The sequence below is a fragment of the Mesoplodon mirus genome, assembly GCF_964341445.2.
Source record: "Mesoplodon mirus genome assembly, chromosome: 11".
In the NCBI taxonomy this organism is placed as follows: domain Eukaryota; kingdom Metazoa; phylum Chordata; class Mammalia; order Artiodactyla; family Ziphiidae; genus Mesoplodon; species Mesoplodon mirus.
The window spans coordinates 19,778,158-19,795,552 of NC_138987.1; the positions used below are offsets into that span (position 1 = coordinate 19,778,158).

A 17,395-nucleotide genomic window follows, 5' to 3' on the forward strand; every position below is an offset into this window, starting at 1 on the left:
CAGCATCTAATTTGAATCCTATGAAATGAGTTTTAAGAGCTTATGGGGGGCCAGGGGGGGATGAGAGTATTGGCTAATACTTCCTTACACGTGTAAACTACTTGGCACTTTTCCGTGATTTCACTTAATTCTAACAAAAACCTTATAATGTTGGTTAAATAAGTATTATTATCCTTATTTTACATATGGGGAAACTGAGGCCCAGAGAAATTGTGATTTGTTTAATGTCATTATATTAAACAGAGCTAGGATACAAATTCTGATGTCTTTCTACCTCACTAGTGCATAGGAAGCTATAGTTACTATTGTTTATCTTTTAAAATTAAACTACATATAAACATAGACTCATACAAGCACACAGCACTCAGAGCATCTTCCTTCAGCAATGACTGCCTTAGTGTTTCCACACCGGAAATCAACTGACCTTGGAGGCAGACAAAACTGGATCTGTCCCCACATATATCTATGTGACTTTGAACAAGTAATCTCTCTAAGGCTTTGCTTCTGCATCTAGAAAATAAGAATAACAAGACTTCCTCAAAGGGTTACTTTGAGGACTAAATGAGAATACAGTCAAAGTGCTTAATACAAAGATTATCACATTGTCAACAACCAGTGAGTGACAGCTCTCTTCGTTATTATGACGAAATGAAGGAAAGGAAAGGTAAACTGGGACTATGAGTTTGAACTGAAGGTTTTACAGCCTAGCTTGTAGTAACATGTACTTAGTTTCAGGCTGGATTCCCAATTGAAAGAGTTTAGAATCACTGAGTGCAAGCCATACAAAACAAGAATCTAGGAATGTACTGAGATTTTCATATTTTTAAAGCAGAGCATGTATACATGCATTTGAAACATATTCATACACACTTATGCATGTTGGGGAAACACACACTTTTACACATTATAGCAAACTTCATGATGCGCTGTAAAATTGACTCAGCAAAAATAACAGCTCAGTGGATTTCCTTTCAGCACGAACAACACTGCAAGTGACAAAGATGCATTCTGATACGACTCTAGACACACTACAGGCAAAATTTCATCCCCTGAAGTACCAACGCACTGTAAAGATTTGATCAATTTTCTTTAAGTCTGGAAATCAGTTCTAATCCCCAACTGCACTATGATATTATATCTTAAAAACTCTTCAACATGTTTCACAGTAATGGCTAACAATGATTAACCATCTTTTTCCTTCTTAAAAACTGGAAGCTGCTAATACAATATATCAATGAGCCAAAAGATTTCTTAGTAATAATTCCATAATGAGCACAGGTTCCGGAATTGGATTATCTGAGTTTAAATCCAGATGGTACCACTTTTTGGCTCTGTGATTTCCAGTAAATTATTTCATCTTTCTGTGCTTCAGTTCCCAGTCTACAAAAGGCAACTAATAAGAGCACATACTTCATAGGCTTTTAAATGAGACAACTGGTATAAACTTCTTAGAAAGGCACTTAGCACAGGGTAATGAATCAGTAAATGGTACCTATCATTACTGTATATATGCACAAAACATGCCTATTTAAAAACACTAATCATAGATCCATCCTTCCTCAATGACCAACCTCAGAATTTCCACCTAGACAGCGATGTGAAAACTGATTTATGTTGCATTCTCTGCTCCCAAAGGCTGGGTGCTATGACTGGCACAGAGTAGTTACTCTGAAACTATTTGATAAGAGAATGAAATGATGATAGCAATATTTTAAAGCACTTTGAAAATATGTCATGAAAAGCATGATATACTCTGTGATCCTCAAGGGTAAGGGAGAAAGAGAATAACTTCCAAGCTTAGATTGTCTTTCTCCCATTGGGATAAAAGGGAAATGAAAAACAGCGGATATCGCAAGAAGCAATGGAATTAAATTATGTCAACTTCCCAGCACGATAACAACAGAAAGCTCCATCATGGAGGTAAGGCTGGTCACCTATTCATCCACTCTATTCTTTTTTTTTTTTTAAACACTCTATTCTTTTTTTTTTTTTTTTTTTTTTTTTTGCTGTACGCGGGCCTCTCATTGTTGTGGCCTCTCCCGTTGCGGAGCACAGGCTCCGGACGCGCAGGCTCAGCGGCCATGGCTCACGGGCCCAGCCGCTCTGCGGCATGTGGGATCTTCCCGGACCGGGGCACGAACCCATATCCCCTGCATCGGCAGGCGGACTCTCAACCACTGCACCACCAGGGAAGCCCTAAACACTCTACTCTTTTAGTTTTTTTTGTTTGGTTGGTTTTTTTGCGGTACGCGGGCCTCTCACTGTTGCGGCCTCTCCCGTTGCGGAGCACAGGCTCCGGACGCGCAGGCCCAACGGCCATGGCTCACGGGCCCAGCCGCTCCGCGGCATGTGGGATCTTCCCGGACTGGGGCACGAACCCGTGTCCCCTGCATCGGCAGGCAGACTCTCAACCACTGCGCCACCAGGGAAGCCCTAAACACTCTATTCTTTTAAAAAAACAAACCATCCTCTCACAAATCCTCTCTCTTACGGATCGATGTACATGAGTTACTGAGAATTCACATTATGTAACATCACAAAAAAGCAATAGGAATTCAACAATGCTTTTTCTAGCTCTCACAAATATTTGGCCCCCAAACAGTAGGCATTAGAGAGCTGAATTTCCAATAGGTTTTACAACTGCTGTCTGACAGCAAAATCCTATGGAGAGGGTTGGGGCCAATGCTTCATATGGGGATCCTATGCCAGAAAAGATTCATAATCAGAAGAGTGGGAGCTGCCCAAGACTTGCAATGAAAACTCTGGTCAAAACCCACAGAAATTCCAGGCTTCAAACACAGGCAGTCCCCACAAAAAGCCAAAATTATCGCCTGTGGTGTAGAAGCTACACTGTTACAGAAGCAAAAAACTTTAGGGAAAAAAAATCATCAACTGATCCAATATAAAACTAAATGGCAAAACGTCCATGATATATTAAGTTCCCCTCCCCTCCAAAACAGAAAGGTGTAGACCAACATGTACAGTGACTCTATGTAGTTAAATAAAACCAAAACAAAAACTTCACTACTCTTCTTTCTCTCTGTAATTTATACATAGAAAAATTTCTGAGAAAAAACTGTCTGATTGTTAATGCTGATTAACACTAGAGGGTCAGTGAAGGGGAGACTTTTATTTAACTTTTCATGATAGAAAAAATAAATAGGTTAATAAACCCCTACGTACCCATTACTCAGCTTCACCAATTATCTATTCATGTCCAATTTTGTTTCATCTATATCTCCCCTGAACTTCCTCTGTCCTGCATTATTTTGGAGCAAATCCCAGACATCATATTATTTTATCTGTAAATATTTTGCTATGTATTGCTAATAGACAAAGACTCTTTCTTTAAAAACATAAAGACCATACAATTATTATACCTAAAAAAAAACAATAATATCACCTTAATACTTCAAATATCCAGTGCTTAAATTTCCCATAAATTAACTTTTGGGTTTTGTTTTTGTTTTTTAGCAGTTTGTTTGAACCAGGATTCAAATAAGGTCTACATATAGTGATTGACTGATAAGTCTTTTAAGGTGTTTTAAGTCTCCCATTCTATAGGGGTCCACCTATCTTATTATTTTATTGTAATTTACTTGTTACTTAAAAATTTTTATATATCTATTAATTTTATTTTATTTTATTTTTGATTATCAGCAAATTGGTTTTTGAAAAAATTTTTTTTGGATTTACAACATTGTGTTAGTTTCAGCTGTACAGCAAAGTGACTCAGTTATACATATACATATATCCACTCTGTTCTGTAGATTATTTTCCCATATAGACCATTACAGAAGAATATTGAGTAGAGTTCTCTGTGCTGTACAGTAGGTCCTTACTAGTTATCTATTTTATATGTAGTAGTGTGTTATATCTATTCATTTTAAATTGACCACAAATATGTATTTTTTTTACATGTCAAGAGGAGGAGAATATCAAATGGCTGGCAGCACTGAGTTCCTTCACTGCTCAAAAAATAAACAAGTAGTGGTAAAAGCTGCAGTTACATTAGATGATATTTCTCTGTCTCCCATAAAACAACTAGATAGGAGTGGGCCAATATATAAAAACTGTTTAAAAAGTAAATTTAAAAACCAGTGAGTTATCAGTAGTATGATATTACCAGCAGTGCAAGGTATCATCAGAGATCTATTCGAAGCAACAGACAGATTAGCTTAGCTGTGGGTCTTGGTTCAGCCCTATTAAGAACGTCTACTTTCCTAGATAAATAACTTCCAGACAATGTGGATGCTATGATTAAATGTTAGTAGACTTTTTTTTGTTATTTTTTATTACAAATGTAACCCATGCTAACTATAAACAATTTAGCAAATACAGTTAAATAATTGACAAAATGAAACCTATAACCCCACCACCCAAAAATAACCACCATATTGATCACTAAGGAATCTTTTGGTTCTAAGTCAAAGAAGACCTAAATCAAACTGGCTTAAATATAAAGGGAAGTAATATATTTGGAAAGTCCAGAGGTAGTTTTTTTTTTTTTTTTTTTTTTTGCGGTACGTGGGCCTCTCACTGTTGTGGCCTCTCCCGTTGTGGAGCACAGGCTCCGGACGCGCAGGCTCAGCGGCCATGGCTCACGGGCCCAGCCGCTCCGCAGCATGTGGGATCTTCCCGGACCGGGGCACGAGCCCGTGTCCCCTGCATTGGCAGGCAGACTCTTAACCACTGCGCCACCAGGGAAGCCCCAGAGGTAGTTTTGGCTCCAGGCAAAGTTTAACCTAGCAGCTGGTGATGTCACCAGAGACCCAATTTCCTCTATTTCTCCACTGTCATTCTTAGTGTCAGCTCATTCTGAAACTAGTCTTATCATAGTTGCATGATAGCTACCACTTACAGCTCCCAGGACCTCAAATTTCTGGCTCAAGTCCAACAAGAAGAATACTCCTTTATCCCAGCCTTCTCAATGACAATCCAGAAATGCACTCTGATCAGTCTAGATCAGGTCACGTGATTTTGCCCTCACAGTGGCAAGGGGGATATAATATACAAACTAGCTCAGCCTAACACACACACTCTACTGTCTAATCAAGGTACAGTCAGCTTCCCCAGAAACTCATAGATTCCCTAAATGGCAATGGGGGCTAGATAGAAAGAAGACAGAAAGCAGAAATCATGTTGGGGTGCAACCAATAGATGTCCACTGCCATCACTGTTTATATTTGCTGTGCTGTGACTCTGTTTTTAAATGTAGAAGATGCTGCCGATGCTGAGATTAATTTCCAATACGTACAAGTTTAGGGAAGAGAAGGTTTTCAATAGATAAAACACAGGATGATGCCTCACATTTGTTAGGTACTAAAATCATTTGTTGAATTGAAATAGCTTAAAAAGGCTTAAAGACAGAATACCCAGCGATGCTTCCCAAAGTATGAGACCAAGAAAAGCAAAGTTACAGGCTCTCCATGGCATTAAAAAACATAGTCCCGGGACTTCCCTGGTGGCACAATGGTTGACTCCGTGTTCCCAATGCATGGGGCTCAGGTTCAATCCCTGGTCAGGGAACTAGATCCCACATGCATGCCACAACTAAGAGTTCACATGCCACAACTAAGAAGCTCACCTGCCAGAACTAAGGAGCCCAGGTGCTGCAACTAAGGAGCCAGCAAGCCACAACTAAGGAGCTTGCCTGCTGCAACTAAGACCCGGAGCAACCAAATTAAACAAAAAACAACCATAGTCCTTATTTACATAAATGTTTGAATCTCTTGGTTGTTTATGCAAACAAGTATCCCTCAGTTGTCCAAAATATTTGTCACGGTTTCTTTCCTTATAATAGAAATCAAAGAACCATAACAGTCCAAGTTTCTCATACTTGGGGAGAGGGGCAATAACCCTTTAAAACATAACATCCTACGATGCACCACATACCTTAATCACATGAAAGTTGGGTTAGGCCTGCTGAATTACGAGTGGGGGACTTGAAGCCCACGTACTCCCCACCCCCTACTTCACACTAGTAACTCTTCTACCCTGTCAGCTTGAATACGTCTAAGTGACAGGGAGTTCACCATCTCACAAAACATACTCTTATTCTAATTTCGATTCCTGATGCCAAAACGGTTTCTACTACTGGACAAAAGTCTGATTCCCTGTAATGTCCACTCCGTGGGCCAAAACACCCTTTCACAAGCTGACATTTCAAGTACCTTGAGATGGCTCTCACCCCGCTCAGCCATCCTGCCTTCTTCAGGCTCAACATCCTCAGGTCTTTAACTACTGCTCACTGGACAGGGTCTCTGTTCTTTTCATCATCCCGCTCACCTCCTACTGCGTGTTCTGCTGCAGCTTTGAGAATATGCCCTTGACCCAGGGAAGTGCACCAATTGCTCAGCGTCTTCGGAATTTATTTCTCAACTGACTTTTAACAACACATGCATGTTCTATCTCTGTCAGGCAACTCTCTACCTTTTGATGTTCATATCTCAGCAGCATGACAAATGCTCATCAAAACTCAGCTCTTGACCCTTTGCTCTTCTCTCTGAACTTGAAGTATCTTCTCCCCTCCGTCCACTGTGTTCTTCCCAAACTGCTAATTCACAGCAAATGTTTGTGCCTGTGATCTGCTCCAGCAGACAGCAGTGCCTGGGCATAGGCTGCCTGTCTGGACACTGCTACCCTTCCCAGCTCACTCCAAAGGCCTGGAAAAGACTGTCTGCTCTCATCTGAGTCCTCCTGAAAGGGAATCAACATTCCACATGTGCCTTGATCAGCTCAGAGTTCAGGGGGCCTGTGCTTTCCCTGCTCTACGCAGTGCTTTTCAGGATGGATGGTATTAGTCAATGTGCTTGTGGGTTTGATTTTTAGCAGCTTCCCTTCTCTGTCACATCATCTCAAGATTAGACTTGACTGTCACTGGCCACTGGCCACAGTCCCACCCAGTTGTCTCCAGCGGGGTGGCCACCTCCAGATTAAGTGAGGCTCTGAGTCAATGACAACCAGGATTGATGATACAGTAAGACAATGGCTGTCAATGCTGGCTGCACATTAGAATCATCTGGAGAGCTTTAAAAACTCCAGAGATTCTGGTTCAATTGATCTGAGTGTCTTTTAAAAATCAGTATTTTTAAAAAAGCTCTCATGATTCTAATGTACAGACAGGATTCAAAGTCACTGCAATAGGAAATCCCTCTTAATAGGTAAATATGTTCTGGAATTAGTCTGCAGCTCCCTTATCTGTAAATAGAGCCCAAGGTGCCTGACAGGGCTTCTACAAAACAATTCAGGAACTGCACTAAGCATTTAATAAACCACATTCAATTCTCCCAACAATTCTGGGAAGCAGATTTTATTACCATTCCCATTGAACAGACGCAAAATCCAAGCCTCAGAAATGTCAAGTAACCTGTCCTAAGCACCCGTAGGAAGAAAGGGGGGCAGGGGATAGAGAATATTTCTTCAGGTTCCAAAGATGTGCCCTTAACCCTGGTATACTTTCCCCAGCACAGCCCGATCCCTTGGCCTTATTGAAATGTTTCACTTCTTCCTGCAGCCCTGAGAGTTGGGCTCCCCTTGGTTCTCCAAGGAAGCTGGAGTCCGATCCTGAACCTCCACCTAATTCCTATCAGCCCTTCTCATCTATTGCTTCTGATACCATTTTCTTCACTTAAAGGAACTCTGTCCATTATAGCTTGGATACTTCAAAATCCAGTCGTAGGTCATTCCCTTGGATACAACTCCCTCGGCCATTGACCTCCCCTGCCCACCCCGCCCCAACCCAACCTATCACTCTCTCCCAGACCCTGACCATAGTCAGTCCTGGGTGATTCCCAGTTGTCTGCATGCTATGCCAATGACAGCATCAGTTAAATCCCTCTGGGTTTTTTTTTTTTTTTGTCACATGAACTGCCATGAAGCTGTTCTTCTTTCATCTTGCATGTTTATGATTATTCCTTTAAACCTAAATATAGGACTAATTGTTGCTGTTTAATTTAAGAAATATTTTTAGTTTTATTAGTTTGGGCCTGTTATTCCAGCACTTCCATATAATTCTGAAACTAAATTACCATTTATCATAATGAAGTCTCCTTTTAATCAAAAGGAGAGTTTCTTGACGATGGGCTCTATGTTTTTTCCCAAGTTCCTAATAAAAATGATTCTTTGCTATTACCCTTCCTTTTGTGTGGCCTAAAACCAAAAGAATCAACATTCTCTAGCAAAAATCACTCACTGGGCTATCTCCAGCTAATTGTACAATCTTATTTTCAAAAATTCGACATGGGATTTTGTGAGTGCTTTGTTGAAATTAAGATTCAGTAACTATGTATTATTCTCTGAGTCAAGTTACCACAATGAATGTTTTTTTTTCTTTTTTTTTCGGTACGCGGGCCTCTCACTGTTGTGGCCTCTCCCGTTGCGGAGCACAGGCTCCGGACGTGCAGGCTCAGCGGCCATGGCTCACACGGCCCAGCTGCTCCGCGGCATGTGGGATCTTCCCAGACCGGGGCACGAACCCGTGTCCCCTGCATCGGCAGGCGGACTCTCAACCACTGCGCCACCAGGGAAGCCCTCCTAGTGATCTCTTTATTTTTTTCTAATTACTGTCATCTATTTGAGAATCTATTCTAAACTTGTCAGGGATTAAGAGAAATGTCAAAGACCATCTGTGAAAAATGCAACAGGACTTTCCCATTTTTTGGCAATGCTCCTATTCTCCACAACTTCTCAAAATTTACTAATAGTTGCCCTAAGGTCAGCTCCCTTACATCTGTGATGTAATCGGACTGGGCTTTCTTACCATCTCTCCACCTATCCAGGGTTTCAGTGTCCTTTTAACTCATTTATCTTTTATTTAATTGAAAATTTTATTGAGATAATTGTAGATTCACATTCAGTTGTAAGAAATGATAGAGATCCCTGTACACTTTGCCCAGTTTCCCCCAACGGTTTTTCCAAAACTGTAGTATAATATCACAACCAGGATACTGACATCGATAAGTCACCCTATCTTCCTCAGACTTCCTCAGTTTTACTTGTACTCATTTGTGTGTGTGTGTGTGAACTTCTGTACAACAGCATTACCTGTGTAGAATCATGTATCCAGTCAAGATACAGAATGAACAGCTCTAACACCACAAGGGTCCCTCGTGTTGCCTATCCATTAATCCTTTAAACATGCTTGCTCTGATCTTTTTGGTTGTTAGATCAATTGCCATAAAGGAAACAAGGGATGCAAAATAAGAGTTGAGAAGTGCCTTCACTGGGCTATTTAACATTACTGCTTCTTCCTCCTTTTGAGCATGATTTCTTAAAACTGCATAAACTTGCTTTTTTAATACTACTACTATGCCTTCCTAGATTAAAAAAAAATGCTTTTAAGTCCTTAGGTGTTCTTTTTTTTTTTTTTTTCTTTTTGCGGTATGCGGGCCTCTCACTGTTGTGGCCTCTCCCGTTGCAGAGCACAGGCCCCGGATGCGCAGGCCCAGCGGCCATGGCTCACAGGCCCAGCCGCTCCGCGGCACATGGGATCCTCCCAGACCGGGGCACAAACCCGTATCCCCTGCATCGGCAGGCGGACTCCCAACCACTGCGCCACCAGGGAGGCCCAGTCCTTAGGTGTTCTTTATCTGAGGTTCATTTTTATAATTTCTTTGGAATGAAGCATGATAAATGGATGGAGAGGCTTTTTTCACCCTACTTTGTAGTGGAAGGGAAGATGGCTTCCAATTATAAGCATTTATGAGACACCTTTCATTTGAGTAGTAAACTGTAACCAGCAACTGTAGATAATCTTAACATATTACAGTATCATTTTCCCCAGTAATCTCTTTGAGGAATAGGACCACATCCTACACTTCCTTTGTGTTTAGAGTGGCTGCTGTCCTTGACTCTCCAACACCCATACATCCCAGATGATTAGTCAAAGCCAAGGGTTGGCCGTTTTCCTGTAAAGGGCAGACAGTAAATATTTTAGCCTTTGCCAGAAGATCTCTGTTGCAACTACTCAGTTCTTCTGCTGTACTGTGAAACAACAACAAGCATTTTGTAAATGACTGGGCATGGCTTATGCCAATTACGTTTCAGTTATAAAAAAAACAGGTGGGGAGCAGCTGTTTGCCAACCCCTGGCCTGAGCCAATTATGGTAACTCCATTTCCTCAGCCAGTGACTGGCTTACAAATGGACATGGGACCCAATCCTGGTGCATGCAATGTGAGGAAAGTTTGCTGAGGGGCTTCTAGGAAAGACTGTTTCACAGTTAAGACACTCAAGGAAGAGACAACCCTCCTATTTCCTTTGGATATTAGCAGATCTGGATGTGATGCCTGGAATCACTGCAGCCATCTTGCTCCTGACCTAAAGATGAAGCCATCAAAAATAGGAGGGCAAAGGCTTCCCTGGTGGTGCAGTGGTTGAGAGTCCACCTGCCGATGCAGGGGACATGGGTTCGTGCCCCGGTCCGGGAAGATCCCACATGCCACGGAGCGGCTGGGCCCGTGAGCCATGGCTGCTGAGCCTGCGCGTCCGGAGCCTGTGCTCCGCAATGGGAGAGGCCACCACAGTGAGAGGCCCGTGCACTGCCAAAAAAAACAAACAAACAAAAAAAAAAACAGGAGGGCAGGGCCATGAGAATCACAGAGGACAGCAGAAACTTGACATACTGTGCCCGGAGGCTGCCCTACTACTTCTTATGTAAGACAACACATTTCTTTATTGCTTAAGTCAGTGAGTTGGCCAAAAAGCATCCTAATTACTATACCCCCTTCAGTGCTTAGCAAAGCACTTCACAGAGGAAAGACGTCCAGTGAACATTTTGTTGCTCTGGCTCACAAACTGAACCATAAGCTTGTGCAAATCAGAATTCTTTCCATTGTAAGTAACAACCTAGCTCCTTTTAAAATACAGGTTCACTTTTCTTGGAAAAATAAATAACAGTAACACCAAGAGGAAATAATGGTAAACCTCATATTATTTAAGATGAATAGAAAACCAAAATATTTGACCGTTTTTCATTTTTCTCAAAATAAATGTGTTTCAAGATTATCCATTCCGTGCAGTTTTCCTCCTGTTACTTTAAGCCTTTCTCTCCCTGGCTGGCCCTTGGAAGGCACGCTGCATGCAAATGTCTGTACACTCATCAGTCTTATTAGGCATGGTTCCAACTGGCCACCCTACATGAACACAATTAAAAGTTAAACATCAATTAAAATTCACGAAATCCATTTAGCTCTCTGAAAAAGCACTAAATAACCGTCCACATTTGGGGCCCAAATTAATCTAAATTGCTTTCCATCGCTCTTTAGTTATCAAACATACTGGGCCTCATTTTAGACTCTGTTAATTGCTCATTCAGCTTTCACGGAGTAGGCGATGAAAAATGAGCCCAGGATAAAAAATAAAGACATGGAGTGAAATGCCACACTGGGTCAAGTTCAGTCAGTCAGGTAGTCTGCTAGTGACGGCGGCACTGGAGAAATTCTGCGAGAGGAGGGGTGAGGGGACACGCAGATGAGTTCTCCTCTGAGACTTCCGCTGATTTATTCATCTGCTTATTTGACATAGACTTGGATGTCTAATTGGCATCTCAAGTTTTGACATGTCCAAAACAGAATGCATAATTTCCCTCAAGTCTATTTCTGGTCCTGTCTTCCCCATATCAATAAATGGCACCCAACTGCATAAGCCCAAATTCAGGATCACCCTTGACTTCCTTTTTTCTGTACCTCTACAACCATGCCATCAGCGATTCTTGCTGACTCTGTAACCAAAATCTGTTCGGTCCTCTCCATCCCACGCCACCACCTTAATCTGGGCCTCTGTCACGTCTCTTTTGAGATGACTGCCACCACCTCCTAAATGGCTTCCCTGATGCCCTTTCTGCCTCTCCAAAACCCATTCTTTTAAAAACAAAATACAATCCCATCACTCCCCTGCTTAAAACCCTTCAATAGATTCCAACTGCATTTTATTTATTTATTTAAAGATTTTTTGATGTGGACCATTTTTAAAGTCTCTAGCGAATTTGTTACAATATTGCTTCTTTTTTTTTTTTTTTTTTTTTTTTTTTTTTTGCTGTACGCGGGCCTCTCACTGTTGTGGCCTCTCCCGTTGCGGAGCACAGGCTCCGGACGCACAGGCTCAGCGGCCATGGCTCACGGGCCCAGCCGCTCCGCGGCATATGGGATCCTCCCAGACCGGGGCACGAACCCGTATCCCCTGCATCGGCAGGCGGACTCTCAACCACTGCGCCACCAGGGAGGCCCGCTTCTTTTTTTTTTTATGTTGTGGTTTTATTGGTCCTGAGGCATAGTGGGATCTTAGCTCCCCGATCAGCGATCGAATCCGCAACCCCTGCATTGGAAGGCGAAGTCTTAGCCACTGGACCACCAGGGAAGTCCCCCGACCACATTTTAGAATTAGAAACGTATATGAGTTTCCTATTGCAGCTGTAACAAATTACCATAATTTGGTGACTTACAACTGTATGCTCTTACAGTTCTGGAAATCAGAAGTGTAAAATCAAGGTGTCAACAGGGCTGTGTTCCTTCAGGAGGCGTCAGAGGAGAGTCTGTTTCCTCGCCTTTTTTAGCTTCTAGAGCTTCCTATATTTCTCGGCTTGTGGCACCTCCCTCACCTTCTCTGATCCTCCTGCCTCCCTCTTATAAGGACCTTTGTGATGACATTGGGCCCACCTAGGTCACCCAGGATGATCGCCCCATCACAAGATCTTTAACTTAATCACATCTACAAAGTTTCTTTTACCACGTAAGGTGACATATTTACAGGTTCGGGGACTAGGACATGGATAATTTAGGAGGGCCCTTATTCAGCCTATCTAAAAACAAAAATCAAAACACAACACAGGGCTTCCTTGGTGGCACAGTGGTTGGGAGTCCACCTGCCAATGTAGGGGACACGGGTTCGAGCCCTGGTCTGGGAAGATCCCACATGCCGTGGAGCAGCTGAGCCAGTGCGCCACAACTGCTGAGCCCACGTGCCACAACTGAAGCCCACGTGCCACAACTGCTGAGCCCACGTGCCACAACTACTGAGCCCACGTGCCACAACTGCTGAAGCCCACGTGCCACAACTGCTGAGCCCACGTGCCACAACTGCTGAAGCCCACGTGCCTAGAGCCTGTGCTCCGCAGCGGGAGAGGCCACCGCAGTGAGAAGCCCCTGCGCCGCAGCAGAGGGTGGCCCCCGCTTGCCGCAACTAGAGAAAGCCCACGCCCAGCAACAAAGTCCCAACACAGCCAAAAATAAATAAATAAAATAAATAAATTTATTTTAAAAAAATTAAGGATTAAAAAAAAACACAACACAAAAAAATGGAATACCTCCCATTTCACATTTATTAGCTCATTTAATCCTTTAATCTTCACAGGAATCTGGTGTGTGTGTGCATGTGTATATGTGTGGGTATGATTTACCCTATTTTACTATATTAAAAAGTCACAGTCAATGCTTCTGTTCTTGTTGAAATATATTCATGCAGCTTAGATGTATTTCATATTTTAAATACGATCCCAGATTTTTAAATTAGGTTATTAAAATAAGTACCAATTAAAATGTGGGGGGACTTCCCTGGTGGCGCAGTGGTTAAGAATCCGCCTGCCAATGCAGGGGACACGGGTTCTAGCCCTGGTTCAGGAAGATCCCACATGCTGCGAAGCAACTAAGCCCATGCGCCACAACTACCGAGCCTGTGCTCTAGAGCCCATGAGCCACAACTACTGAGTCCACGTGCCACATCTACGGAAGCCCCTGTGCTCTAGAGCCCGTGCTCTGCAACAATACAAGTCACCACAGTGAGAGGCCCGCGCACCGCAAGTAAGAGTGGCCCCCCCTCGCCGCAACTAGAGAAAAGCCCGTGCATAGCAGCTGAGACCCAATACAGCCAAAAATAATAAATAAATAAATAAAAATAATTTTTAAGAAAACGTGGGTATAAAGTAAACGGTGGGATCCGCGGCAGCGATAGCGGCAGCATGGCCGCGCTCTACGGGGGTGTAGAGGTGGGAGGCGCACGATCCAAGGTCCTTTCGCTCTCAGAGGATGTGCAGACCCTGGCAGAAGTGGAAGGACTCAGCACAAACCACTGGCTGATCAGGACAGACAAGTGTGTGGAGAGGATCAACGAGACAGTGAACGGGGCCAAACGGAAAGCAGGGGTGGATCTCTGGTGCCTCTACGAAGCCTGGGCCTATCCCTCCTGAGCGGTGGGGATCAGGAGGACGCTGTGAGGATCCTGATGGAGGAGCTGAGGGACCGATTTCCCTACCTGAGTGAAAGCTACTTAATCACCACTGATGCCGCCGGCTCCATCGCCACTGTTACGCCGGGTGGTGGGATGGTGCTCATCTCTGGGACAAGCTCCAACTGCAGGCTCATCAACCCCGATGGGTCTGAGAGTGGCCGTGGTGGCTGGGGCCACATGATGGGAGATGAGAGCTCAGCCTACTGGATTGCACACCAAGCAGTGAAAATAGTGTCTGACTCCATCGATAAGCTAGAGGCGGCTCCTCATGACACGGGCTATGTCCAACAGGCCATGTTCAACTATTTCCAGGTGCCAGATCGGCTAGGAATCCTCACCCACCTGTGCAGGGACTTTGATAAATGCAGGTTTGCTGGGTTTTGCAGGGAAGTTGCAGAAGGTGCTCAGCAGGGAGATGCCCTTTCCCGTTATATCTTCAGGAAGGCTGGGGAGATGCTGGGCAGACGTGTTGTGGCAGTGTTGCCTGAGGTTGACCTGTTCTTGTTCCAACGGGAGATTGGCCTCCCCATCCCGTGTGTGGGCTCTGTGTGGAAGAGCTGGGAGCTGCTGAGGGAAGGTTTCCTTTTGGCGCTAACCCAGGAGAGAGAGATCCAGGCTCAGAACTCCTTCTCCAGCTTCACCCTGTTGAAGCTGCGGCACTCCTCCGCCCTGGGCGGGGTCAGCCTAGGGGCCAGGCACGTGGGGCACCTCCTCCCCATGGACTAAAGCCCAGTGGACATTGGGTGCTGGAGCTTTTTCTCCTTTTCCTTGTTTTTTTTGAAAAAGAAACACCTATAGAAGAAAATAAATGTACTTTACCCACTCCCCCGCCACCAAAACAAACAAACAAACAAACAAACAAACAAACAAATAAAATGTAGGTCTCTTGCCATGTAACAGGGCTGGTTTTATCTCCGTTTTACAGCTGTGTAAACTGAGGCTCATAGAGACACACTTGTAGAGAACATATATATGGATACCAAGGGGGAAAGGGGGTGGGAGGAACTGGGAGATTGGGATTGACATATACACACTACTATGTATGAAATAGATAACTAATGAGAACCTACTGTAGAACATAGGGAACTCTACTCAGTGCTCTGTGGTGACCTAAATGGAAAGGAAATCCAAAAAAGAGGGGATATATGTATACGTATAGTTGATTCACTTTGCTGTAAAGTAGAAACTAACACAATATTGTAAAGTAACTATACTCCAATAAAAATTAAATAAAAAAGAAACCGAGGCTCAGAAGACTTACGTAAAGTGACAGAATCTCAATCAGAACCTGGGACTTTCTAAGTCTGAGTGTTTCCCTTTATCCCACATTCCTTCCTCATTCTACTTTGGGAAGCAACATAAATTCCTGAGAAGTTAAATAAAAATACAAGATTTAATGTTTAAAAAAAACCCCAGAATACCTCCTTACCATGGTCTACCAGCCCAGTGTAACCCAGCCTTGACCAACTCTCTCAGCCTTGTCTCTCACTTACATTCTCCTACTCAGGCCTCCCGTCCGCTCCTTCCATGTGCCAGGCTTTCCCTCACCCTAGAGTCTTCACTCTTGCTGTTGCCTCCAGCTGGGGCATTCTTTCCCCAGAAGTTCACACAGCTGGTTCATTCTTGAGAGCTCAGTTGTGATTTTCTCACTTATCACCAACCGAGATCACCTCCTTGACTTACAGTCTCCCTGTCAATAAGTCAACTCCAAGAGGAGATCCTCTGTTTTGCTCACTGTACCACCTGGAACAGTGACTGACACGTGTGGCAACTTAATATTTGTTGAAGGAATGAACTCTCTGACTTCAGACTGTCGGTGATTTCCCCATAACACGACTTCATAACCCATTCTGGTTTTATAATCCACAGGTTTATACAAATGCTTTTTAAACCCATCCACATTTTCATCCTATATCAGCTGGCGGGATAAGACTAAACGAGATGAAATGTAATAAAAACAACTGTGAAGCCTACAAAATATTGGGGGGTGGGGGAAATGGGAGGTGGAGTGAGGGGATAGGGCTGGAAAAAATACGAGTAACATAATATGTAAAGTAGACTTGGTGGGAGTAATTATAGATGACTTTTAACTCAACATGACTTGTTGGAGGGGTGCAGCTACCGAAAACATGACCTTCTGTGCAATGGAGGTTTTCAAGCAAAAAGGGGAAAACTACTTCTTGGACATACTTTATTAACAAATATAGCTAGCATTTCTCAAAATGAACATTTGAGAAATTGTTCTGTAAAGGATAATAAAGCTTTATCTGTTACACATGTGGCATGATTTTTCCCCATTATCATTTATCTTTTACTCTATATGATGTTTTTCTATACAGCTTTTAAATCATGTATTCAAATCTCTCAGTATTTTCCCTTAAAGTTTAGTAATTTAGAAGTACTGACTCTGAAATCACACTTGTTTGGTTTGAATTCTGGTGCCACCACTTGTTCGACCTTGGGAAAATTACTTAACCTCTCTGTGCCTCAATTTTATCATCTAGAAAATGGGAAGAATAAATAGTAAATACAAGAAAAAATGGCTAGCATTTACCAAGGGTATAATATGAACTAGGCACTGTAGTGAAAGCTTTACATGAAATATCTCATTTAATCTTCAAAATACTGTTATGGAAGAGGTACTGTTAATACTTCTCATTTCATAGATGAGAGAAATATAGTTCAAAGGAGTCAGGTAACTTGCCCAAATTCACAGAATTAGTATGTGTGTTAGAGTCAGGATTCACGAGTCCAAAGCCTGGTTTTTAAACTTAATTCACTACTGCACCAGCTTTTATTGATTATCCTGGACCCAGCGAAGGGTTGGTAAGAAAGTACTACCTGCTCTTAAGAAGCTGTGGGATTCAGCGATCTCAGCAGCTGGGCCTGTGCAGCCTGGTGAAGCGTATGACCCGTAAACCGGAAGATGAAGCCCTTAATTTATAACTGTAGAATGTCCACGTGTTCATTAGCTCCCCAAACACCACTAATTACTACTTACTAACACACTAATTACGCCAGTAATTCAGGCTCCACATTTCAAACATCATCTCACTCTTCCTTCTCCTTCATCCTCATGTCTAATGAGTCATAAAGTCCAGCTATCAATTCTTTTAATTTTTCTTTTTATAATTATTGTATTGCAAAAGAAAAACACCTACTCAGGGTAAGAC

General features: G+C 42.9%; 1 pseudogene across 1 annotated transcript; it reads left to right on the forward strand.

Annotated features, from left to right (window-relative positions):
- The first annotated feature begins 13,953 nt into the window (after positions 1-13,953).
- Positions 13,954-14,948, forward strand: LOC309812448 (N-acetyl-D-glucosamine kinase-like; annotated as a pseudogene). Its single transcript has one exon. The product of its transcript is annotated as an N-acetyl-D-glucosamine kinase-like (transcript).
- The last annotated feature ends 2,447 nt before the right edge of the window (positions 14,949-17,395 follow it).